The sequence below is a fragment of the Sminthopsis crassicaudata genome, chromosome 2, assembly GCF_048593235.1.
Source record: "Sminthopsis crassicaudata isolate SCR6 chromosome 2, ASM4859323v1, whole genome shotgun sequence".
Lineage (NCBI taxonomy): Eukaryota > Metazoa > Chordata > Mammalia > Dasyuromorphia > Dasyuridae > Sminthopsis > Sminthopsis crassicaudata.
In genome coordinates, this window is record NC_133618.1 from 410,124,864 (window position 1) to 410,151,962 (window position 27,099).

General features: G+C 35.9%; 1 long non-coding RNA gene across 2 annotated transcripts; it reads left to right on the forward strand.

Moving 5' to 3' along the window:
- Positions 1-421: 421 nt before the first annotated feature.
- LOC141556963 (uncharacterized) lies at positions 422-26,868 on the forward strand. 2 transcript variants are annotated; one of them, XR_012486669.1, is made up of 5 exons: positions 422-655; positions 11,703-11,903; positions 12,619-14,894; positions 21,797-21,857; positions 26,316-26,868. It is a non-coding gene; the product is annotated as an uncharacterized LOC141556963 (long non-coding RNA). The 2 variants fall into 2 exon arrangements; XR_012486668.1 differs by lacking the exon at positions 12,619-14,894.
- Positions 26,869-27,099: the final 231 nt, after the last annotated feature.

A 27,099-nucleotide genomic window follows, 5' to 3' on the forward strand; every position in this document is an offset into this window, starting at 1 on the left:
CTCTCAGGATTTCCCCAGATTAGACCACGGAGAGTACAGACAGGAAGCCAGAGTATCGAGCGCCTGACCAAAGCTTCCTCCTGTGTGGAAAAAACAAAACAAAACAAAACTCTAGAAAAAGACCATAAAAAGTCTTTGGAGTACATAGGCCCAAAGAATGTCATATCTCTTATAGTTGGCAAGAAGAGGGCCAGCTTGGACCCCCATTTCCTTTGTGAAACTCAAGTGACTAAATTTGGTCTCACATGAAAGGGTTCACATTGAAACATAATCTCTTATTGGGGTTCAACCTCTTCCCCAGCTCTGACCTGAGTAGGGAATTGAGAAGGGACTTTCCAGAGAACATTAGCGTGCAGGGTGTGGAAAGGGAATAAAAGCATATGCAAATGGGGTTTTTAGTCTCTTCCTTTCTAATCATAGACGTTGCTGGAGAGCTTGAGTGTTCCTCCTGAAGGCAGGCGATGGATGTTCCCCCTGACACTGAATGCCATCTCCTCTCTGACAGCAGGGCCTAGATTGAAGGAGTGACATGTGGAAAATAAAACCATGCAAAAGGGTTGACTGAAGAGGAGGAAGGAAACATGAGGAGGAAGAAAAAAAAACCCATGGAATTGGAAAAGATAAAGTAAAATGAATTTTTAGGATGCTACCGTGGGTAAGAGCTGGGGAAAAAAATGATTCTAGCCTGATTTATTATGTACTTATCTTCTGTCTGAAAGGCTGTATGCATTTATGTAGTAGACTTTTGTAGAGAAAATGGCACATTAAAGATACATTCAAGATGTTTAAGCTTATTGAATGACATTATAGTTAAAGCAGGTGAGACTTTTGTCATGATCTATAAATATAAAAATGTCAGTGTGTTGGAAATTTTTTCAATGCTTTAGTTAAGATGTGGCTTCTTATCTGTAATGAAAATGTTTTTAACCTTTTATTTCTATAGGGGAAAATGCATCTTGAGAAACAGATATGGTGATAAAATAATTTACTTTGGACTCCAGAATTATAGTCTCTGTTCATTTAGTCAGTCATATACTTATTTCCAGTAGAAATGGGCTAAAAGCATATTTGTACACATTGGGCAATCAAAATATTGTTATATTGAGCTTTCAACTGGGGATTCATTTATGGAAAAAGTCTCATTTTTGGCTTATTGCTCCTCTTCTCTTGTTCTTGTGTTTGAGCTTATGTCTTTTTGACGTGGAGAGCACGTTTATTTTTATTTTTTTTCACGAAGAAGAATTCTGCTTCTATTCTGAATCTTTTTTATGTGTCATCCTGTACTCATCAGAGCCTTTTCTTCTATAGCTGTTAAATGGGCTTACTTAATTTCTCACTTCTAAAGATATTTTTGCTTGCTGACCATTTCATTTAATTCTCCTTTGCCATAGAGATCTCTAAGTGTAGATTCTTATCACAGAAGGTAGTTGTTTAAGAATGAATCTTTTCCTGTATTGGTGTATGTCTTGGTAGTACTGTGCTGAGGCCATGTGTAAATAGATAAGCATGAATTTAGGGATGAGATCAACTTTTCATCATTTAGCAATTTTTAGTGAAATGCTCATTTTCTCAAATATTACTTTTTGTTTCAATATGATAGCCTTGTAAAGACTCCAAATTTAAAATGCAAAAATAATAACATTTTAAAAAAAGAGAAGTATAATAGTCTATCTAGCACACAGTTGGGAATGTAACTGTGAAAATAATGACAATTTGTTTGTTTAGGTTTTTCCTCCTTTCCCTCCTCACCCCCATCATGAGAGAAATGTTTCTTTTATTTATTTATTTTTTTTGGCACTCAGTATTATTCTAGCACATTTTTTTATATCAATGTTTCTTGCTCCAAATGCCTAATGGAGACCTTTGAGACAGAATCTCTGTCAATATGCTATCTCTTTGATGATCTGGGGTGTAGATAGATGTTCTTGGAATGAAATACCTAAAAGTTTGTTTTGGAGTGGTTTGAACTTAGCAAATAGTATTGTTCCCTTTCTAAGTTTATCCTATGTAATCTGGTCAATGATATATATCTCTGCCTTCTCTATATAGTTTAGTTTCCTCAACTGTAAAATGGGAATAATTATAGCATCTACTTCCCAGAGTTGTTGCGAGGATAAAATGAAATAAGATTTTTAACAGTGCTTTGCAAATCTTAAAACATTATAGTATTATTAAATGTCTACCATGTGTCAGTCACTGTGCTAGGTGCTGAGGGAACAGAATGGAAATATTTTTATCTTTAAAAAGATTGCATTTGAATAACAATGACAACCACAACAATAATATGCTTTTTAAAAATTTTTTTATTTTTTATTATAGGGTCATTGAGAATTGGAAATGACCCTAGAGTTCCTTTAATGAATCCATCACTTTCTTTTTATGGCACTGAAGGATAGAGAGATTAAATTGTTTGTTCCAGATCCCACAAGTAGTAACTGACAGAGACAGAATTCAAACTCAGTTGTCTTGCTTCCAAATCCAAAGCTCTTTGTACGGTATCACCACTTTGGTTGAAACAGTCTAATTTACATGATCCTTTTGATCTTTACTGTCAACCTGCAAAGTCTTTTTATTTTATATTATTCTAATTTTACAGATGAAGATACTGGGCCTCATAGGATAAATGACTAGTGAATAATCAAATAGATTGATTTTGTTCTATCACTCTTTACTTGCCCTCTCTTCTTTTTTCTTATCTTAAGATACTTTCTTCTCTGGTCCATGAAGTTTGTTTATTTAGGACATAACTATTTAGGATCAAGTCTCCTTATAAATGAAATTTTGAGGTTCTGCTCAGACCTGTATTTTCTTGGGCTTGTTAATATTATAGATTCAGCCAAAAAGAGCTTTTATTTGCTGCTCAATTGTTCAGTCACGTCCAGCTCTTTGTGATGCTGATGGACCAGAGCACATCACACCTTTCTGTCCTTCACTATCTTTTGAAGTCTGTCCACGTTCCAGTGCAGTAGATCACAAAAGAGTCAAATTCCTGAATTTGAGTGATGGAATTAAGATGGAAACATAAACTACTTTAAAACATTGTTCCCAAGCAATAAGAAAATGCTATCTTGACTTTATCACTGGTATGGAGGAAATAACAGTTGCTTGATGTCCTAGCTCTTTTAATTGCAAAGAACTATTCAAATTGCCCAACACTTTTTTCCCCAAGTATATATCACCTAAACTTTGTCAGAGACATAATGTGTGTGCGTGTGTGTGTGTGTGTGAGTGTTTTTGTGTGTGTGTGTGTGTGTGTGTGTGTGTGTGTGTGTGTGTGATTGAGTAAGGGTTGGAGAGAATAAAAGTATCCCAAAGTCCCAATGCCATTTAGAAATTCAAATGTGTATAAATGAAACTTCTTCCTTTTATAACAAACTTGTCTAATCCATTATCAGATAGAGAAATCGAGTTACCTTGTAAGCTATTCTGTTGGGTACAACCTTTTCCTTTAATCTCACCATCTCTAGAATTTTCTTTGGAAAGAAAGGGGTAAAAACTTTTCTATCTCCTCAAAGTATGAATCCATGACCTCTTTTCCACTGTTGCTGTTGTTCCAGTGATGTCTGACTCTTTGTGTCACTATTTGGGATTTTCTTGGCAAAATTACTAGAGTGGCTTGCCATTTTATTCTAGAGCACATTTTACACACGGGAAAACTGAGGTAAACAGAGTTGATTAAGTGACTTGCCAAGATTACATAGCTAATAAGTATTTGAAGTTAGGTCATTCTGACTTCTGGTCTGGTACTCTATCCACTGCACCACACAGCCTCTTTTTACCCCCACCCCCAAATCTGACAACTTTACTTTAATTTTTAATTATTGTCATGGCCCTGAAGATTTCTTTTTTTTTAAATATAAAAAGTAATGGAATTAATTAATACATTTACTTATTTATCTATCTATCTGCTTATTTATTTTTTGCTAAGGCAATTGGGGTTGTGAATTACCTATGGCACACAGTCAGGAAGTGTTAAGTATCTGATGCTGGGTTTGAACTCAGGTCCTCCTGACTCCAGAGTCAGTCTTCTAGCCCATTGCACCAACTAGTTGCCCCCCTGAAGATTTCTTTAGCTAACTCTATAAAATCTTGGGGTGGTTGTACACCTGTTACTGTGGACATCCATGCAGGTTTCATCTGTGTTTGGGAAGCTTCTTTCACCAATGTACTAAGTAAGGCTTCTTATGTGTAGTAGAGAACACCAATTTGGCCAGTGAACTGACCTAGAAAAAAGGGCTGATTAAAATTTCTCTTCTGATCAGCTGAGTGACCAGGCTACCAGGCTTTTGAGCTACTGCTGCACTTGCAATCTGGAATGGATAGAGAAATCCAGCTTTATAAATTAATAAAAACCTTTATGCAAGAGTCACGCATAGATTCATGATTCTTAGTTCTGGAAGAAATCTCAAGAAATCATCTCCATTAGATTAATGCATATCATTAAAAAAAAAAGTTTGGATCTATGTTTTAACTTGTGTTTAGGAAATGTCTTCCACCAATGTAGATCAGTCACTCTTTCATAACTTATAGTTTTAGAGTTGTGCAGGAAGGCTGATTGAGTAAGGGACTTGGCCATGGTCATCTAGCTAGTACATGCTAGAGGAAGGCTTTGAACCCAGGTATTTCTCATTCTGGCTAGCCCTCTATCTACTATGCCAGACAGCAGTACCTATGCTATATGCTAAATTAGAGTATGATTATCCCCATATTTCAAACAAGACAACTCAGACCAGGAGATGTCAAACAATTTACTTAGAGTTCTAAACCCTGAGATTGGCCTGTCTCCTAATATCACATTGATTCTTTCCTGAACTCATTTTTTTTCAGGCTACATGTAATACATGAGTTATTTTTAGTCTCTATGTTTGATTCCACTTCTGCCATTCTACCACAGACTGGGAATCTATCCCAATCTCCCTCCTTCCTCTCCTCTATTCTTTCCCCCCTGTGGGGGAAAAATGTATTTAAATCATAACAACACATACATGCATAAGCTATATCCCATTGTTAGTGGGATGGAACCTTATATTTTATTTCCAGGGCCCCATTGCTACTAATTAATCAGCTCCCATGATAAACACATTTGGGTGGCTTGTGGATTTTATTTGCAGTTACAGAAGAGCAATTCCAGTTAGTTAACAGGCACTTAAATGACAATCCAGCTCTGTGGCACCATAGAAAGACTCAGAAATGATTTCCTAAGGAAGGGAGTAATGACAGCAACACAAAGAAACCAAGCAGATAGAAATCTGGGGTGATTGGGAGAAAGCCGAGAATTTACATGACTCATTAACTCGATGGCTCCGGGAACACTGGGTTCATTTACCATTAAAACACAACATCATCTTGCAATTCAGAGGGAGATGGATGGAAACGTCTGCTGGTATTTAATTTTGCTTAGTTGCTGTATAAAAGGATTTTCCTTTTGTGATAGCAACTTATTCCAATGATTATACCTGTTACCCTGATTGGCTATTAAGTGCCTGATTTTACAGGAATACTTATTTCTTGTGTGTAGGAAAATCTAAGATGTGTCATTAAATGACTTCCAATGGCAGACAAAGAATCAATTAAAATGGAGCTAGAGGCCCTATCAGTCCTTTGGGAAGGGGCATATTTCCTCTAGGGCAAATGTCAATTAAGAATCCTGCATTTGAGGATGGAAAGATTATTTTTACACATTTATTTTTGGTAATGGTGAATATATTCACTTATTGAGTCCGGAAAACTACTCAGTAGTAGGTAGTATCGGGGGAAAGGTACAGTATAAAGTGTCCTGGCCCTGGAATCAGAGTTCCTTGGTTCAAATCCCATTTGATCCCATTTGATCCTTACTATTTATGTGAACTTGGGCAAGGACCTTAACTTCTTGGGACTATCATAACTATAAAATAAGGGAGTTGGACAAAGTGACCCCTAAAGTTCCTTCTAATTCTAAATCTATGATTCATTTATTTCAAGAGGCAGTCAGAGAAACAAGAATATGTCATCTACTACTGTTGAAATGGGCATAATTGGATGGCTGTGGGAGTCTGTTTACTCTTTTGGTCTGCCTTGGTTACATCATATCCGAGGAGATCATGTAAATTGTTAGAGAGGATTTGTCCTGCCTTTTGGTTAGTATCATGTATGTGTATATATATATATATATATATATATATATTTATATATATATATTAATATATATATTTAATTTTTTGGGGGTAGTTTTTGTCTGTAGGTTCTTCAGCAATTAACTTTGGACCAGAGGAAGCATGGGAAAGTAGGAGATAAAAGAAGATGCCTCATTTCTGCTTACTCAGTTAATCAACCTAACAAAAAATTAGGCTCTTTGGGTTCTCAGGTTCCTTGCCCTTTCTTGCTACATCTTGACTTTTCTCATCTTACTAATCCCTTCCACATTTCAATTTTCCCCCCTGAGGTTTTGATATATATTGAGTCAGCATAATACATTTTTGTAAATTGGAATTTTGGGGGGAATTTTGTGAAAGTCATAGGAGACACATGAAGACTAGCAAATGAAACAGAAAAAGTTTAGAAACTCAGAAATGCATAAAACATGCCTATGACCAGATACTTAACCCAAATTTTATAATAAGGTGTTATGAATACTCCATATAAGAAAAAGAAAAAAAAAAGAGAACTTATTCTCTGGTATGGACAAAAAATTTTATGTGAATTTTCCAAATCATCCCTAACTGTATCCCTAATTCCCTCAATGTGGAAGGGATAGCTGTATGTGCCCTTCATGTGCTTCATGTGCTGATTTTTTTCTTTTTTTGGCTTCAGTGGATGGGCATAGGCAGAATGAGATGGAAGTGAGGAGAGAGAAATGAGCTCTTGCATATTTATATGTAGTAGAGGAATTTTTGGGGAAAATAAGCCCCAGGAAATTAATGAAAATCTTTTTCCTAACTGAAGGTCAACCCCATCCTTACATCTACTTTTGACAAGGGTTTGATAACACATCTAACCAATGATTCTTGGAAGAGTACCAGGCAAGATGATGAGTGGGTATGCCTTTGACTCCAACAGAGAACAGCTAAATATATCAGTGGCTGAAGACGAAACAATCTGATAGACTAGGCTGCCTGCTAGAAGATGCCAATTTAGGTTTTTAAGATCCAGAGATTGACAGTGGGATGGGATGGTTCCTGTTTTGGTTCTACCACTGACTACTTGAGTGATCTTAGACAAGTCACTTAATTTCTTGATATCTCAATTTCAGAACCATTTTAGATACAAGGTAATGGGCTTTTGGTTATAGCAATTTTTGACGATGATCTCTTGGGTTTGGGAGGGGTTGTAATCTCTGTCAGGAAAGGGAATATTTACTTGATGAAATGATAGATCTATGAAGTATTGGAGGAATAGTTAATAAGCAATTACTATTCACTTTCTGTATTAATCACTGGGACTACAAATACGAGTAAAAAGAAAGATGGCACTTGTACACAAGGAGCTTACATTCTAAGGAGTAAAAATATATAAAACAAATATGAGTGAGTGAGTGAGTGAGTGAGTGTGTGTGTGTGTGTGTGTGTGTGTGTGTGTGATGTATAACAAAGGTATCTGTTAGGGCATGGTGCATAACTGTAGCCTGATGAGGAATGAGATATGACTGACTTAGGTTCCTCATCTAATCAGAATGGCTCAGAAGCAGAAGAACTCTGGTACTTTCAATATAGGAATTCCAAAGTTGGAATGAGGATTCAGGACAAATAGCTAGGCAATGGTAGAGGTCAAAAGTGTATCTTAGAGATAAACAAGAGGCAGTATATGTAATATATGAGGGTAGGCAATTAACAGGACAAATTTAAGGCCATTTTCAAAATATGTGGTTTTTAGAAATGTGATTTATAAGAGCATCAGTTTTATATTTCAAAAATAATGGGTGCTGTATATCTAGATATCTGAATGAAGATATATGGTAGTGTTTATACTATAGTAAATGATGTTTATACAAAGCTAGAATTCCCCATAGTTGTTGACTCCTCATCTGTGGAAACACTTTAAACAAGTACAAAGTGTGATTAAAAATTCAGCTCAACAAGCAATGATTAAGTGCCTATTATGTTCCTTTCAGTAATTATGCAAGGAACTGGGGACATAAAGACAAAAATAAAGGTTTGTTCTTTCCAGTAGGCAGGAGAGTGAAGATAAAGAAGTATATGAAGATAAATATCCAAAATTTATACAAATGGTTTGGCTTTATTTTTGAAGGTGAGATGGGATGCAAAGAATGATTAAGAGGTGCTTATATTATACTGTCTGGGGTTTGGAAAGTCACTTAATTTGAAATATAAAGTTGTGCCATATCTATAACTTGTTCTTAAAAGTTTTATGCCAGTAAAGGCCAGGTTGTCCTCATTAGGAGTTTATTTACTTATCCAATAGCAAATTACATGTCTCTCTTGTCAGATGATGTCCGTGGTAACAATTTTTGTGTGTCCTTACATTTTGGTCCAAATACATCAATAGAAAGGGAAAGTCTTTTGAAAACAAAAGTTAATTATCTTTTTTCCAGCCTTTTGTTATAACACACTAGTGACCAAATCAAAAAATCCCACTTATATCATTAGGGAACAGTTTGAGAAGTTCATTTTTCAAAGACAAATCATACATTTGCACAATAGAGAACTGTAGTAAGGATTTGTGTCAGAAAAATTAGCTTCTTATTGATTTAGTAGAAATACAGTTTTCTTGGACAATACACTGGGGAAAGTTCAGTAATGGATATAGCTCTAGTGATGACAAATGTAAATGTTTGGTGCTTAAAAAGAAATTAAAGCCTTTCATTTTGTCCACTTGTTTCTGGTTTTTCGGACCACAAATCTCCTGGAGCCAGCAAAAGAATTCATAACATATAGTTATTATTGGTAAATACAAGGCTATTACTTTCTGGGGATCGACATTCCAGCTTCCTTTCTGAGGCAGGGAAATTGTTCTAGCCCTCTAGTTTAATTTCAGTTTTGTGCAGCTGGTTCAAAAGCCCAAGAAAACCACGACCTCAGTTAGGACACCATTGCAGAAGTAAGCAGAAGATGAAGGGCAGCTGCTGGACAGTGAAATGTACAATTTGCTAATCATTGAACTCCAACATTGTCATCATCACCATTGCCGCCACCATCATCATTACTAACATTAATATAGGACTTGGTAATTTTTTTTAGATTGGGGGAGATAATAATAATAATATTTATATAGCATTCCCTATGTAACTAAGTGCTTTACAAATGAGGATCTCATTTGATCCCCACAACAACCCTACAAAGCAAGTATTATTATCCCCATTTTATGAGAAAACTGATAATTGAAATAATTGGTCATCTAAAAACTTGTACTTTCTGTTTTCAAGTCATTTTCCTACCTTTTGATTCTCTGACAAAGTCTTCTGGATCTGAACATCATCCATATCTTCAAAGGACCACCTCCTTAGAATTTCTCAACAGGCCCTGGCTTTCATATATGTAGAAAATCCACTCACATTGGAAAAGCAATATTGACTCTGTGTCTATGGCCTCTACTTTGAAATATTACCTTTCTGGGAAGTATCCTATCAAAAATTACAGGAGATCAGGGCAGCTAGGTGGTATAGTAGATAGGCTGCTGAATCTGGAGTCAGATAAATAAGCTGTCTACTAGCTGTGGGACTTTTGATATCATTCATTCTGTCTCAGCCTCAGTTTCTTCATCTTTAAGATGAAAGTGGCAAGTGTACAACTTCACAGAGCTGTGAAGATCAAAATTATATATATATATATATATCTTTGTAAACTTTGAAGGTTTGTATGTAGTTATTTTTGAATGGTTTTCTGATCCAGAATATTCTAGTAAGAGGTCAAAAAGTATAGAGATAGATGGCTTGGGAAAAGAAGGAATAAAAGAACAGGAGGAAATTTTGGGAACTCTCTCTCAGATTGTCCATTCATTTCTAGCTACCATTCATTTTCTCTCATGCAGCTTCAATGCTTTATTTTCCTTTATCAAGTACTTATCATCTCCCTACAAATGTGCTTATATATCTCCAGTCCTTAAAAAAAAAGCCTTACCTCAACATGTTTATGGAGCAGCTCATAATACCAGTGTTGAATGTGGAGTGCTGAATTTGAGTTGAAATTCAGTGTCATATGCACACCAGCTGTGTGACCCTGAACAAGTCACTTAACCCTGTTTGCTTCAGTTTTCTCATATATAAATTGAGCTAAAGAAGGAAATAGCAAATTACTCTGATATTTTTGTTAAGAAAACCCCAGAGTCACGAAGAATGACAACTGAACAACAGCCCTACTATTACTATCTCATATTTCTTCTTCACCTCTATTTTTAAAAACCAGATCTATAATTCTATTGGTTCAGGAACTCCAGGGAGGAACCCCCTTTTCCAATGCAGATTGTAACAGTTCTGATATTATTAGATAATTGCTTAGGACGCTAAAAGAGGTAAGTAACTTGCTTAAGAGCACATAGACTCCAAGTACAAATCTATCCACTATATCATATTGCCTAATTTCCTTAATTATCCATACTTTGCTTCAACTTTTTCCTCAGTCATTTTCTCCTTAATCCCTTGCAATTGATTTCCATCCTTCTTCTTGTATAGTCATTCAATTATTTAGTAATATCCTACTCTTCTTGACCCTATAGACCCTACTGTACATGGGATTTTCTTGGCAAAGATACTGGAGTGGTTTGATATTGCCTTCTCCCTCCTTACTACTCTACTAAAACTATTTTCCCAGGTCACTAATTACCTGACAGATCTAATTGATCCCCCCTTCCCTTCTCAGACTTATCCTTCTACATTTCTTGGCAAGAATTTGGTATTATTGATCAGAGGCATCCACAGAAACAGTGTGGCATGGTGGAGAGTGAGATAGATGTGGGATTAGGATAAATCTAGGTTTAAATCTGATCTCATATATTTCTAGGCATGTGATCTTGGGCAAGTCATTTAACTATTTTGATTCTATTTCTTCATCTATCTATATTACTTATATTAGAGGTTTGTTGTGAGATGCATGCAGAATTTTTGTAAACCTTAGGTCACTATAGAAATATTAGATATTATAATTATCGATTATCTCTTTCTGGTTACTTATTTGTCCCTTGAATTCTGAGATATCATGCTTATCTACTTCTTTGTTTCACTAACTATTCTTTATTTCTTTGGCTTATTCCTTGCTATCTTCCCTGTATAATTGTTCTTCAATGGTCCCTCCCCTTAAGATTCTGTCCTTAGTTCACTTCTTTTCTCTCTTGACACTTTCTCCATTGGCATTTTTATTCACTCTTTATCACTTCTAAGCAGATGATTCCCAAGTTTATGTTTTTGTATGGACCTTGTTCTTGAGCTCTAGTCCTCAACTTTTGGATTTCTATTTAATTGGTCACCATGAAAATGGAGACTAGCCCCAACTAATCAGGGACTTTTCTTTTAGCATCTCTGGTATGTGTTTAAGCTACCCATGAGAATAATATGATAAATTTAAACTTATTAGTTCAATGTTGATTTCAATTCTGGGAGGGGGCAAATGGATTCTTAATTAATACTGACTTTAAAAATCAAGATGCAGCTGTGACTGGATGCCAGGCATCCCAGATTCACTCCTCCTTCCTGAGGATAGATTGAATGGATATAAGGGAGAGAGTATAAGAAAAGAAGATTATACTTTAAAAAAAAATGACTTTTTTTTTTGCAGTGGACTTCCTGATGGTATGAAACATGAGGCATAATGGCTCACCACTTGAGTATCACAATGTTTACAACATGTTCTAAGATCTTTGGAAGAGGATGTGCTAAAATCAATCAATAAGCATTTATTAAGACATTCAATAAAATCTCATCTTCAGCTGTGGGTATGGGGAAGGCAGCACCTGTTGCCCATATCTAGAACTGAAAGGTAAGTAGCCACTGGTGGAATGACAGTGGAAAATGTTGGTTTAAGCCATGTGATTTAAAGGTTCTCTCCTTTAGCAAGGTCTTGCTTCTGAAGAGTTCTGGAAGGACCAGAGAATTAAAGCAGTGAAGTACAGTGGAAAGAATAGCACACTCCACTTCTGTTGTGGGGAAACAACATGTACACAGAAAATTAAATATAAAATACGTGCATGATGATATAAGGTAGTAAGGGGAGGGCATAAGCAAATAGGGGGATCATGAGAGGCTACCTAGAGGGGGATGAGTTTAAATTGGGCTTTGAAAGAAGCAAGGATTTTCTGGATGGGAGATAAGGAGGGTGAGCATACCAGGCATGGAGGTCACTGTGCAAAAGCATATAATAGATGAATTGTCATGGATGGGATAGAACAAATAGGCAAGTTTAATTGGAATGTAGAAACTGGGAAGGAGAGAATGTGATGTGAAATAAACCTTAAGGTTGTAGAGAGCCAGATTTTTAATTGAAAAATGAGAGGGTTAGATAAAATGATCTCTAATGCTTCTTACAAAGCTAAAGTGCCATAACTCTAGAGTCTCACTCCTAAAGCCACTTCCCAAACCTTCGAGCCTCCATGAATGTTTCTGGCCTTTCATGGAAGAATCACACTTCTGAGAAGTCTAGCGTCTGAACGCAGCTAGTCTGGGTATACTTGAAATTTTTTTATTGTATCTTACAGAAACACATGGGAAAAGCACCAGACTTTGAAGTGAGAAGATGGGAGGCAGAATTTAGAGAACCTGTATCTTCAGCTTTGAGAACTGAATTCCATGGGTTGTTTTTGTATCACACCTATGAAACTCAGTTCTTCAGCTGGGATATCTCTGCCATCACAGACAAAGGGTGAAATAGGAAGCCTGGAACATGGACCTGTGGGGATCTTGGCAGATAAAAAACAAGGAGATAGATACTACATGAACAAGAAATGGAGGACATTTTCCATTGGAAAGAGCAGTGAACTAGGAGTCAGGAGTCCTAGTCCTGTATCTGGCTATATCATGAACTGGTGATATGATCTGGAGCATGACATTTATAATTTTTGTATTTTAAATCCCTTATCTGTGAAATGAATTAGAACTCCACTTATGTCTTCCTCTAATGCCTTATTGGAATGTGGAGGTAATTTTGAGTTCTCAAAAGCAATACTAGTGGAGAACAAGTTTTGGAAAATTATATGTCTTAGAAAGGATTGAGCTTGAATTCAATGACAGACTGTATGGGTTGACTGAATGTTGACAGCTGAGTAATGACTTTTTTTTTTTTGCTCAGAATGACTCATTCTCTCTATTAAAGTATAGGGGAAAGATAGCAATGGCCAACTGAGAGAAAGACAAAGTGAATCAAGAAGACTTGATTTCAACTCCTATCTCTGAAGCATATTGGATTTGTGACCTTGGGACATTTCAATGTCCTACTGTCAAACTCAGATAGAAATGGGGGTCATTAAACCATACATGATCCCTCTGGAGTATTAGTAGTAGTGGAGAGGGGAGTGTCAGTGGAGTAGGGAGTGTCCTCAATGATGAAATCATAGATCTCCTGAAATATAAAGTGTTTTATCAGAGTATTATGAAGAACAAACAAGATAATGCAGGTAAAAATTATTTGAAATGAATAAAGTATTATATAAATGCAATGTAATATTTTATCTTAAGTCACAAGATCATAGATGGGCTGACCAAATTAGAGTCTATTTTACAGAACTAATAATAATAACTAACATTTATGTAGAATCTATTATGTGCACTAAGTGCTGTTATATACACTAAGTGCTTTACACTTAATATCTCATTTGATCCACCACAACAACTCTGAGAAGTAGATGCTATTATCATCTCCATTTTACAGTTGAAGTGAAATTTGAAATTAGGCTTTCTTGACTTCTAGTTCATCACTCTATCCATTTTATTATACTGACTCTAATGTTATGATGCAATGTGGATAGGGACTAATAACAATTAAGTGATGTTGGCAGGGAGAAGAGGCCTATAGTTTTGTTGTTATTATAATCTATATTAAGGTGTTTGGTATAAGATTTCCTCAAGTCTCTCTCATATTTTACCCACTTCTTCCCTTCTTTCACTGAAGCTGTTTTTGCAGTTAATCCCAGTATCATTCAGAACCTTACCTTTGACTTGAAAAAATCAACTGTGATCTGCCTATGCAGTGGTAAGATGAGTAGAGACTCCTAAGTCAAATACTTTGTTCAAGGGCTAGGGAGAAGAGCATGGATTCTGACCAAGATTTACAAATGGAAGTTTTACAAGAAAGAGTGGTTCAGTAGAACTGATCAATATTTATCTTAACTGTCAGTGTACACAATCCTTCTCATGAATTGGGGGAAAAGGCACATTTTCTCAACTTTTTTTTTAATACTTTATACACATATAATCTTAGATCTAGATTTATTTAGAATAGCTGCTTACATGTAACCTAATAGCTGAAATTCCAAAAAATTAATTGAGATATGGATGAGAAGGCATTGAAAATTATTCACTTTATAAAAGAATTTACAAAGAGATTCCTTTAAACAGTAAACTTCAATTCATCTTTAATGAAGAATTGATTGTACCAAAAGTATAGTTATACAACTAGGGAAACCAGCACTGTGCTGAGAAGAAACATGGTCAGAGCAATTAATTTTAAGTCTTTGATGAAGAAGGTGCTGACCTGTTTTTACTGCAGTTGGCACATTGCCTTTACATAAATCGGCTCTGAAAGAGAATTATCAAGTCTCCAAACCTTCAAGCTATTTAAATAATGTATCACCAGTTAATAATATTTTCTTAAGTTTTAGCTTTATACATTTAAAAATTTTCATCTCTTTTCTTCTTTTTTTTTTCATTGTTCTTTCTGATCCATTTATTCCCTTTCTAATACATGGCTACAAATACCATAAATGGTACCATGGAAATGGATTCTTTCCCCCTTGGAACATTGTTCTAAAGAGAAGAGGTTGGTTGACTCATTATTTAAAATGTTGTAGATGGGAAATGCTTCCTGCATATATAAGAATTGAACTAGGTGATTCAGAGATCCTTTATAGTTCAGATGTTTTGACTTTGCCATCATAAGATACTTTAGATCATTTGTGGAAGTGTAAAAATAGCTATTTAGAATCCATATGAAAGAGGAAGATAGTATATAGATAGACAGCAGGCCTCAGAGATAGGAGGAATTTAGAATTAAGTCTTGCCTCTAAATCATACTGGCTGTATGACCCTGGGCAAGGATCGTTGAAGCTGTCATTTCTCAAGACAGTTCTCTAAGATCCTAAGTTTCAGGGCAAGTGTCAGTGTACTTTGGTAGAGGGCACTTACAACTACAGGGTGGAAGTTCCCTGTAGCTATGCAATCTCAAGTTGAATCCTAATTCTTATCAATTAGAAAAGGTCATGATTCATCAGCAACCATTTTTATGGTAGAAAGTAAGATGATGGTCAAGCTATGTAATATTTTTTCTTTTTTGTTATTTGAAAAATATGAACATGAACATATCCTTATCAGAACCAAAAAAGATTGAATGACACACTGAACCTCTGTTATATACAATGTTTAAAAAGTTTATATATATGTTTATATATAAATATATATAATATACATATATAAAATTTAATGTTATATTAAAAATATAGTTCTAATATTGCCCTGCTTCTCAATGTCCTCTTATGAACTTCCTTCTGTTCTCTTCTCTGCATTTTAAATGTTTCATTAATATTCTTTCTTTTTTTTTTCCTTTTGTTATCACAATAATTACTTGCTGCTACTCTTCATATCTTTTCCTTTCCCCCAATAAAATCCTTTTCTTGTAACAAGTAAGTAGAATCAAATAAAACTAGTTCATATGATGGCTATGTCTGAAAATATGTCTTCTTCTGTACCTCTAAATGCATTATTTCCTTGATAAGAGGTTGGAAACATACTTAATTATCAATTTTCTGGATTTGTGATTAGTTATTGCATTGATGAAAGTTTCACCAAATTATATAATAGATTATTTATGGTCTTCCTGTGTCAGACCTAGATTAGGTATTATGGTGACTCAAGGACTATAAGAAAATTATAAAGTTTTCTCACAGATTATTTCTTTGATAGTCACAAAACCATAGATGTCCTAAAAGCTTTCTTAGCTAATATGGCCAACTGAGAGAAGTAGAAAGACAAAGTGAATCAAGAAGACTTGATTTCAACTCCTATCTCTGAAGCATATTGGATTTGTGACCTTGGGACATTTCAATGTCCTACTGTCAAACTCAGATAGAAATGGGAGCCACTAAACCATACATGATCCTTCTGGAGTATTTGATTAGGTAGTCTGTGCAGCATGTCTGATACCTCTGTCCTAGCAACTCAAGACTTCAAGCTACAAAACAGGTCTTGATCTACATTTGTAGGGGAGTTTGCTTGTTGGGAGTATTCTAAAAGAATTGGAACCATTCTCTCCCTGAACCACCTACTGTCCCTCTCTCCCCTAAAGGGCCATCATTAGTACTCAGTCCACTGATGAAGATGAAACCAAATTGCTATCTTATTTCTTTTTTAAATACCTATCTCCTCTCTGTCCATTTAACAAACTTTTATTAAGCATAGTATGTGCAAAGTACTCTGCTAAGTCCTAGGGAATATCGACATTAAAAAAGCAACATTGCCCTTGCCCTCAAGGAGCTTCCATCCTAGCCTGGGACTGATTGAGAAGATAATCATTGATGGTTCTGTGCTGTCAATATTTCCACAAGAGCATGATGTGAAACTACCAGCCCATTTCACAGAGAGCACTGAATAACTGTTAACTGGAACAGCTATTTCTTACAAATCTTGGCTTGTTTTCAAATCATTGACCTAAAAGCAAATGGCTTTCTTTTCCTTTACCAAACTCTGGAGTCTGCCAGGCACTATCTCTTGCTGAATATATAACCCATCTAACACATGCTAACATTTTTCATCAATATTAGTGTCACTGCAAAGTACAGTTAAAATAGAAGTGATTTCATACATTATTTATCTTCAATGTGTCCACCAAGTCAATTCTCTTGCAGGAGAGCTATCGTTTTGGCATTTATAAACTCAATGACAAATCTGCAGCTCTGTGGGTTTGTATCCTGTGGCTCTGACAGGAGATGAGAAAGGACATGTGTTCTTATTGGATTGAACTAAGATTCTCATCTTTTCTCTCTCAGAAAATACTCTATTAAGGGCCTAATTGCACGTATGTTGAGAAGTAGAAAATCTGAAAAATTTAAGGGAATTTGTTCTAAGAAAGCCCATCAATTAAAACTGAGGCTTACAAAACATAAATTAAGAGGGTGTTTATTCACAGGAGCAAAAGAAACAACCCATTTACAAAGGGATTCAGAGGGATGCTTCTACATAGCTGGCTTCTCTAGTACATTTAAATATTTGTTTGCAGATTATTTACTACTCGACAAAAAGAGTGAGGGAGGAGTAGGAACAGAAAAACTTCAAACAAAAATGCTAGCAGACATTGCCATTGGGGAGTAATCAGAAATGAGGATACAGCATCTCTGAGATGAATGAACATACAGAAGTGGAAAAATAAGATTTGGTTTCTGGAATTTTCATTTTATATACAACCTTTTAGAAATACATAACAACTGCATAAAAAAAAGATTCCATCTCTTCTGTGTAGGGATTTGCATTCTAAGACATACACTGTTTAGAATGAATAAAAATAAGCTATATAGAAAACAGAAAAGGGAAACATTGAAGATAAGAACAAATAGCATGATATTTGAACTGCAGGCAAATTGAAGGTAAATACATTTTAGGGAAGTAGATTTAGGGAGAGCTGAGGTGTGAGGGTAGGATATATTTGGAATGGACAGTAGGAATTTCAGATATTATGTTTCTATGTCCTATGTCCAATTTATATGGGACAACAGAAGCATCTCATTCTTTTCCCCCTTCCTCCCTCTATTTTTCTCCTTCTAATAGGAGAATGGAACAATATTTTTATCTATCACCTAGTTCAGCAGTTATTAACCTGGGTTGTATGGATAGATTAAACAAGGTCTGTGAACTTGGAAGGAAAAAAATTACATTTTTATTTTCACTAATTTCAAACTGAAATTTATTACTTCCTTCAATTTATTTTAAAACATTCTTCTGAGAAGATCTATAGGTTTCACCAGACTGACAGAGGGATCAATGACACAAAAAAGGTTAAGAAGCTCTGATCTACTTCAACCTTATTTCATAGATAAGAAAACTAAGGCTCAGAGAAGAGACATTACTTTCCCAACTGACTACCCTAGTAGTAATCAGCAGGGCCACAGTATCTGGCAGAGTATTAGCTAGCAGGGCAGAATGACTGGAGCCTTGCCATTGGGCAATGGACTAAAGAGGCCATTGAGACCTCTTGGAGTCTTTTAGCAGATTTAATGATGGTAGCATTTAACACCTAGTTTGTAGTAAGAGTTAATACAACATAGGAAGTTATCTAGGTGGGATGGGGTGTCTCAGCACAGTGCTATATCCCTCTCCATACATACTTCACCTGGGGGCTAATGTTAGACCCCCTTGCCCTGACATGCCCTGGACACAAAAGTCCTAGTTATGGCCCTGATTTTTCAGCTATGAAATTACAGCATGACTCTCCTTATCTATAGAGTGGTAAGTTTACCCACATGGTCCCTCAGATTTAAAGACGTGAGGGGCCTGTAGATAGGCCTCAAAACCAGCCTGAAGGTATCCTGACTCAGAACTCTAAATGGGAAACTAAAACTTCTCTTGGGTTTTATGAAATCTGGCCCAAGGAACCACATAGCATGGCTCTTTCCCAAGATTCCTTAACCTCTCACAAACTGAAACTGGGGAAACAGAGCTGAAGAGTCCCTCTGGGGAAGCACTGGATGCAGTTTAGGTGAACAAAACATTTTATGCATATTGTAAAGGCATTTTCCCCCTAACAAATAGGAGGCCACAGGCTAGGGTAAAGAAAGGCAGGGCTCAGATTAGGTCTGTTTCATTCTTTTTGAGATTCACAGACCAATTTAGCAATAACATTAACAAATGTTTATGGTGTGTTCTGTTGGATGGTAGTTTAAGCTGCAGAACTGATAGGAACCATAGACATCCTCTAGTCCAGAAGTATCAAAGCCTTCTAAACTCTTTAATGCTAGGCCAAGAACCAGATTAAAATGTATTTGGGAATGTTTAAGGAAGCATGAATAACAAAAATAAAAACCATAAATAATAAAAATAAAAACAATACAACACAGATAATATTAACTTGTGGGTTTCTAAGTTAATGAGTGATTCACAAGGATCTGTTTCTATTTGAGTTTGACACCACTGATCTAATTCAATTGCCTCATTTTAGAGATGAGGAAATTGAGATCCAGAGGAAGGGAGTTACCCAAAGGTTCTTCATAGAGAGAACTAGAGCTGGAGTAGAAACCAGATCCTGGTTCCAAGTCTAGCAGTCTTCTGATTGTACTCTTTGGGTAAAATTTTTCAACCTTTCTATTTGCTTGGTTCTATTCATAAAATGGAGTTAACAATGACCACATTTTTGTTTCTATTTCTGTCTCTGTTTCTCTCTCTCTCTCTCTCTCTCTCTCTCTCTCTCTCTCTCTCTCTCTCTCTCTCTGTATATATATAGATTACATATGTTTTTCTCCTCTTTTTCCCTTCCTCCTTCTCTCCCTCCCTTTCTTCTTCCATTTTAAAATGAATTCCAGGATGGCAGACAAACTGATCTTCTAGTTTTTTCTTTCAACTTAGTGTGTTACTTTTTTTTTCCTCCAATGGCCCATGAAATACTCTGAAATCTCAAGTGTCTTTCATAGCTCAGTTCATGGGCCACCTCCTATATGAAGCTTGCTTTTTGATTTCCCCAATGTTTGGGCTCTCTTCTTCCTGAAATTAGTTTTATTTGCTTACCTGTATAAATCTTGCATTCACTCAGGAGAAAGCAAGCTCTTTGAAGTCAGGGATTTTCTTGTCTTTATCTTCCCAGAACCAAGCAAGTGCCTTAATAGTGATATTAATAATAGGTGACACATAAAATTATAAGATACTTTGTTTTACTTGTTCATTTGATCTTCACAACAACCCTCTGAAATAGATTATCTTTTTATCCCTATTTTGCAAATGAGTAGATTAAGATTTGGAGAGTACAAATGATTTTCATAGCATCATATGCTATCTGAGACTTAATTTTACTAGGTCTTCCTGACTCCAAGTTCAAGATTCCATGCCATTTCTCCTCTATTTCTTGCCCATAGATGATACTAAATAAATGTATGTTGAATTGAATTGTAATTTTATGTGAAAATATTTTGTCTTTTTGAGGATAAAAGTGTTTGTAAAAAATGAATTATTTTGTTTCATTGAACATTAATGCTTGTGATAGTGTCTTTCTAAAAAGTATAATCAAATATAGTTATTATATTATCCCATGGTGGACTTTTATTCCTAAAATAAGCATAGCTCTCTCTATGGCAGCTGGGCTTATTAAATAACATTGAATAAGAGCTCACAAAATAGGCTATCTAATGTTTTCAGGAAGAGCTACTATCCTCACTTTTTAGTTATTGTTCTCCTACTTCCCTTTCCCAGACCTAAAGTGACTCAATAGCTTAAAATTTAAGAATTAATTTGGATACTGTGTTCCTCATTTAAAGTTTATAGCCCAAAGCTGTGTTGTGCTCCTATATTTTATGGCCATGTCCAAAAGTACATGATTCTTGGTACAGTGAGGGAATACAGAATAATCTAAATAGGCTATGTCTCTGAAAGAATCTTAGTCATTAAAATGTCAGCTAGAGGGCTGAAGAATTAATTCACGTTAGCTTAAACTGACAAAGAAACGTATGTATGGCTCAGATGGATAGCTAGAAATATCATCTAAAAATAGTGAAATATACTGGCTCAATAGAAGTTGAATTTTTTAAATTAAAAAATTAAGTTGTATGCTTAATAATCATTTTCAAAAAACAAGCAAAGGCACCTACAAAACAAAGCACATTTTACTTTGAGTTTAGTCTTTACTAAGGCAGCATCAAAAGCTGAAAACCACAAAGATTCTGGTTTAGTGGCTCTGCCCTCTCTTCCCCTTTCCTCTTCCCTCCCCTTCCCCCTTTCCTTCCTTTCTTAAAAAAAAAAAAAAAAGTTATCATTGTGTATGCAATTCTGGTGATTTCACTCTATCATTTTGTATAAATTCCCCCCACCCTAATTTGTTTCTCTCCTATTGGAGGCAAAAGTTGGAGAACTGGTCCTAAAGTCCCAAAGACCTTAATTCAAACCTTATCTCAGGCACATAGAACCTCTCTGAAAAGTCATTTGACTTCCCTTTCATCTTAACCTAATTTACATGGTTATTGTGACAATTAAAAGTGATAACGCGTAAATAATATTTTTGTAAAATATTTTACATACATTAACATATTGTATATGTGAGTTATTGTTGTGCTTCATAGTTTATCATGGTAACTCATATATTTAATAGGTACTTCATGTGATAATTGGAGGTCTGTAGCACTAGTGGTATTAATTTAATTCTGCTTGTGTACTGCTTTCTTAAGACTTTAGAAAGAAATACCATCACTTGATTAATTTTGATGAACTTGGCTCTTTTCAACAATGAGGTGATTCTAGTCTAATAGACTTGGGATGGAACATGCTATCTGCATCCAGAGACTGCATCTATGGAGACTGAATGTAGATCAAAGCATAGTATTTTCACCTTTTTTTTTGTTGTTGTTTGCCTGCTTTTTTATTTCTTTCTCGTTTTTCCCCTTTTAATCTGATTTTTCTTGCATAGCATGATAGGAAATATATTTATAGAAGAATTATACATGTTTAATCAAATTATACATGTTTAATCTATCTCAGATTGCTGTCTTGGGAGGAGAGGAAGAAAGAAGAAATATTTGGAACACAAAGTTTTGTAAAGGTGAATGTTGAAAACTGTCTTTGCATCGATTTGGAAAAAATAAGATATTATTAAAATTAAAAAAAAAAACAAAAAAACTACCATCCCTATATTAAATAAGTTGTCCACTAAGAGGCTCTATGCTAAAATCACTGGTCAAGTAATCTTCTTATAGTTTCATTGAAATGTATCATGTGAACTTCCTTTGCTGTGTGGTTACAAGTTAAAACCCATGCTGACTGAGTTTTGAATTTAGATTATGGGATAATATGAAAAATTATACAGAATTTAAAAAAAAATACAAAAATCTATGGTTCCATTCATTACCTAGAATTAAAAATTTCTCCTCTTTCTGTAGAATGCCTTCACTCCCTCTCTCCTTCATAGATCACAGTCAACAGACATATTATAGCTAAAATAAAAAAAACAACACCCCCCAAAAAAAATCTTGTTAAGCTCTCCCATATGGAACCCTCTGCACTATTCTCTCTCCAAACTTTCCCAAATTCCTTCCATTCTCATTTGCAGCTGGTGATTTTCACATAGCACTTACCCATAGATCAGGAAGAGAGAAAATAAAGAATAAAGGGCCCCAAGCTCTGGACTTAGGATGTAAACAAGGAAATCTGGAAATGTGTACAAAGGTTGTTGATTTCCCTACCTGCTTGGCTCATCTACATGCTTGGCTTTGTAGAAGCTTATAGTCTATAGCACTTTGGACCTCCTCTTGTTACAACAGCTGCTTTTGTGCTTAGATTTAAGTCCATAGCACTGGCCTCAGTGACTCTACTGGTTCTGGTCCCAGGAACTGAAGATGGAAGTGAAGGTTCTGCCATCTGGCAGAACTGGTAAAGCCTTACTTGAACCACAGAAGCTCACTGCCCAATGTCTTTCCCATGACCACCCAGGAGTCTGACTTCTAAAATCTGCTGATGATCAGAGATTCTCCATTTTTTTTGAAGTGATTTTCTTCCTTCTGTGTTCCCTTAGTGGCACTCAGAAGTCCTTCTCAGGGGCAAAGGAAAAGGAAATAAGTAACATTGAAGTGTCTGGACCTGCATGAATAGTTCATCACATCTTGGTGTTTCATAGCTTTTTTCCCCTCATTCCAATTTCTCTGGCTCCTTAAGCTGCCATAAAGAAATACCCACTTCATTGATTTTCATTGCTACCCTATTATTCCAGTATGTACCATAATTATCTAGTCATTCTCCAATTGTTGGACATATACATTTCAAATTTGATTTAAAAAAATCTTTACTGAATACCTCAAATATTTGTTCAGCATAGGCTTAAATTGTGGTGAAAGAATTCAATTTAATTGGACCCAAGAAGTTAGACACTGAAAATCAAAGCAACTAAACTTCAGAAAGTATACCTGGAGAGCTTTAAAAAGTAGGACAGATATTCACTTTTTTATCTTAGATGAGTGAGATACTAAACTTTCTTAAGAAATCCATTCCAGTTCTATGATTCTGTGGCTTAAGGCACCCATTTCAAAAATCTGAATGCAATCTTATGTGATTTCATACTCATTTATCTTTAAATATCTCGCCTACTGGTCTGCCTTGCTATTTAACATTTCTATACTCCTTTGCAGGAAGATGCTAAGGGCCTCTGTTAAAAATTCTCTATGAGACAGAATCTTTTAGTCATTGCCATCTATTTAGATCTTAATTAAAATTCATTTTAAAATTAGCTAAGGAATCATAGAAATAAAAGGGCAGCTAGGTGGTGCAGTGGATACAGAGGTAGGCCTGGAAACAGAAAGATTCATCTTGAGTTCAAATCTAACCTCAGATTAGCTATGTGACCCTAGCCAAATCACTTAATCCTGTTTGCCTTAGTTTCCTCTGCTGTAAAATGAGCTGAAGAAGGAAAAGGCAAATCACTCAAGTATGTTTGCCAAGAAAATCCCCAAAGGAGTCAGGAAATAATATTGGAAATGATTGAAATGATATCTTTCAATATCTTTATTTCATCAGTGATACATTATTTTCTAGGTTAGAAAATGTAGCCTATTACTTCCTGAACAACAACATAGAACCAATCTCTGTTATCTAGCACTTAGCACAGTTCCTGGAACATAGTAGGTACATATTTATTGATTATCATCATTAAATTCAATGCAAGGCAATACAATACATTTTAAGTTTTATTAAGATTTTACTATGTGAAAGGCACTGTGCTATACTAGAGACAGAGACAATAATTAAACAGTTATTGGCTCCAAGGAGCTTTTATTCTACTAGAGGTGGAGAATGTTATTCAGATAAATAAATATAATGTAATTGAAGAACATTAATTGGGAGAGATTAAAGAAATTTTACGATGAGAAAGAAACTTACAGGCTTGAAAAAGATTTCCAAAAATAGAGAAGAAGGATGAGTATATTTTAGGCATTAAGGAAATAGTTTGTGCGAATGTGGGATGTGCCTCATTACATTTTGGTGGGAGATCAAGGGGTTAGAAAAGTATGGGGTCCCCTGGGGTTAGGGGGTTTAGGGATGAGTCCTTTAGGAAAGGGCAACATGAAAACACTAGGGGAATTGATGATTGGATAAAAAAAGCAATGGAGTGTCAAAGTCAGCCTATTTTACAATTTTGCCAACACTTAGCCTCAGTCACTGATAGAGGGAAAGATGAAGACTGAAGAAAGGCTCTTGAGCTCAACAAGATCTGAAAGAAACTATTAAATAACAAGATTGATATAATATAAGCTGCCATATAGGCAAGACTCGAGTTTGGAAGAAGAATATCCAGGCTTAATTAATAACCTACTGCCCATCTAATTCTTTGCTGATGTCAAAGTCTATTTTTGTATTACTCTCTATATGCTCCGGTTTCTAGAATTTGGGAACATAGAGAGCCAGGGTACATAACTCAAGACAGATTATATTGTACTCTCTTTTCTCCTTACTTTTCATGTCCCACCCATTTTAAAATTAAGATTATTTCAGATGTAGTTTAGTTAATCTTTCCTTCCATGGCTGCCTCTTTCAGAAGCCTTGTACTTTTGGAAATGCTCATAAAATATAGGAACACAAAACAGCATTGGGCTATTAATTTAGGATGAAGGGAAGAACACCCAAATGATTCTTGGGGTTGTAAAAATTAATTCCCTTTGGATTTGGGATTAAAAGGAAAAAGTGGGAAATTACTAAACATAGGTTTTGGGAGCTTTTTCTGAAAGCATAATGTAAACCATTTGACAATGAGCATTAAGGACCTCAAAGTGAAAAAAAAAATAGAGAGATGTTACAAATAAACAATGTTTAGCATGGAACTTGTTTTAAAGGGGAATCCCTATCCTAGTTGTTGCTTGAAGAATGCTAATGATCTGTAAGAAATCCATTAGTTGTCTGATGCACATAGTGCTTTTCTGATTTAACAATAATAACTAGCATTTGCATTGTACTTTAAGATTTTAAAAGCAATTAATGTTTATGTTAAGTGCTCATTTTGTCTTGTCAGCAATGTTGTAATGTAGTGTGATCATTGTCCCCATTTTACAGAAAAGGAAACTGACTTTCCTAAATCAGGAAAATGTCAGAGATGAGATTGAGACCCAAGTCTACCTGATTCCAACCCCAACAATTTCTCTATAACTCCCAACCTCCTCTATTTATCTTTTGGGACAATGTGTAAAATTTGTCAGCTCTTTGGATGAATATGAGCTTTTCTTAATGGTTTTTTTTTTTCCATTTGGGCCTTTTTGGAATCCTGCCATTTGCTTCTGAATATTACAACAGAGAAGTAGCTAGGTGGTGCCATGGTATATAGAGCAGTGGACATAGACTCAGGAAGGCCTGAGTCAAAATTGGACTTCAGTCATTTACTAGCTGTGTGACTCTAGGTAAATCAGTTAATCCTGTTTGCCTCAGTTTCCTCATCTATAAAATGATTTGCAAAAGAAAATGGCAAACTGCTCTCTGCCAAAAACAAGTCCAAATTTGGGCATGAAGAGACTGGATGTGACTGAATAACAATAATCAGAGCTTCTATCTTTACAGATAAAGAAAATGAAGCTCAGAGAGGGAAAGGGATTTTTTTTTTTTGCTTAGTTTCATTCATAACAGTAAAATGCTAGGATTTATATCTCCTGACTCCTACTCTCTTATCCTTTCTCTGTATCAGGGACAAATGGAGAGAGAGAGAGAGAGAGAGAGAGAGAGAGAGAGAGAGAGAGAGAGAGAGAGAGAGAGAGAGAGAGAGAGAGAGAGAGAGAAAATGGATGTGTGCTGGGGTTCACTGGAAGGAGAAAGATCTAATCCTTATCCCCTAACCTCATTGTTCTGTTAGGGGCCTGTGTTTGTGGGGTGGATTCAGGGTTAGGCAAGACTCTGAGCCCTTCTACCCCTGCCTTCCAATTTTTTTCCTATAAGGCCTGAGATCTTTGAATTCTTGTCTTGTACACTGGGAAAGCATACAGGAGGCAAGGGGGCTAGTGTTAACCACTGTTCTGCCTCTCTCTTCCAGGGCTCTGCTTTTATCTCTTCCTTAAGCCTCTGCAATATCTCCTCCCTGCTGTGCCCAGTGCTGCTTGGTGAATACTGATGAGGAAATCCTAGACCAAACGACTGCTGGATTAGTTAGTTTCTGGGCCTCCAGTGCCCTGACCAGAAAGGAAGAGGAGCATATGGGTGGATAATGCAGTTCTTGCCCACAGAAATGGAGGTCCCTCTTCTCCTTCTGCTCTCCCTTGGGGCCAATCAATGGTCTTCTGACTTTTAGAGAAATGTCAAGTCTGTTTCAGGTTCAGTTATCATACCCCATCCGCAGTTGAGAGAAACAATTCTTCAATATTTGACTGGCAGGGGCGAATGCTCCCCTCCTTTTTAAATAAAGGGAGCTGTGGAACTGACAATCACTGCATGGCCCAAAGGCTGGGCCGAGAAACCTCTTCAGGATTTTTGCAGCTCAAGGAGTCTGATATTCTGAATATACACTGAGCAAAGGCAATTGTGGTCACCTATTTCCCAGATTGCACAAAGATTTTCTTTGTCCAAATAAATTTCTTTGTTCCCCCTACTGTAGAATGTCATTTCTGTGTTTATTTTTTGCTTCTCTACTTTGGAAGCCCCGAGGATTAAGGAGGGGTTCTTTTCTCTCCTGTGTGCCTTTATTCTCTCCCATCCTAGAAGAGTCATTGGTTTTGGCTTTAAAGTTTAATTGGGATAGGGGCTTAGGCAGGAGCAACCCACTTTGAGCCATAAGATCATAGGTTAGAGGTGGAAAGCAACTGAGAGGTCATTTGTTTTTA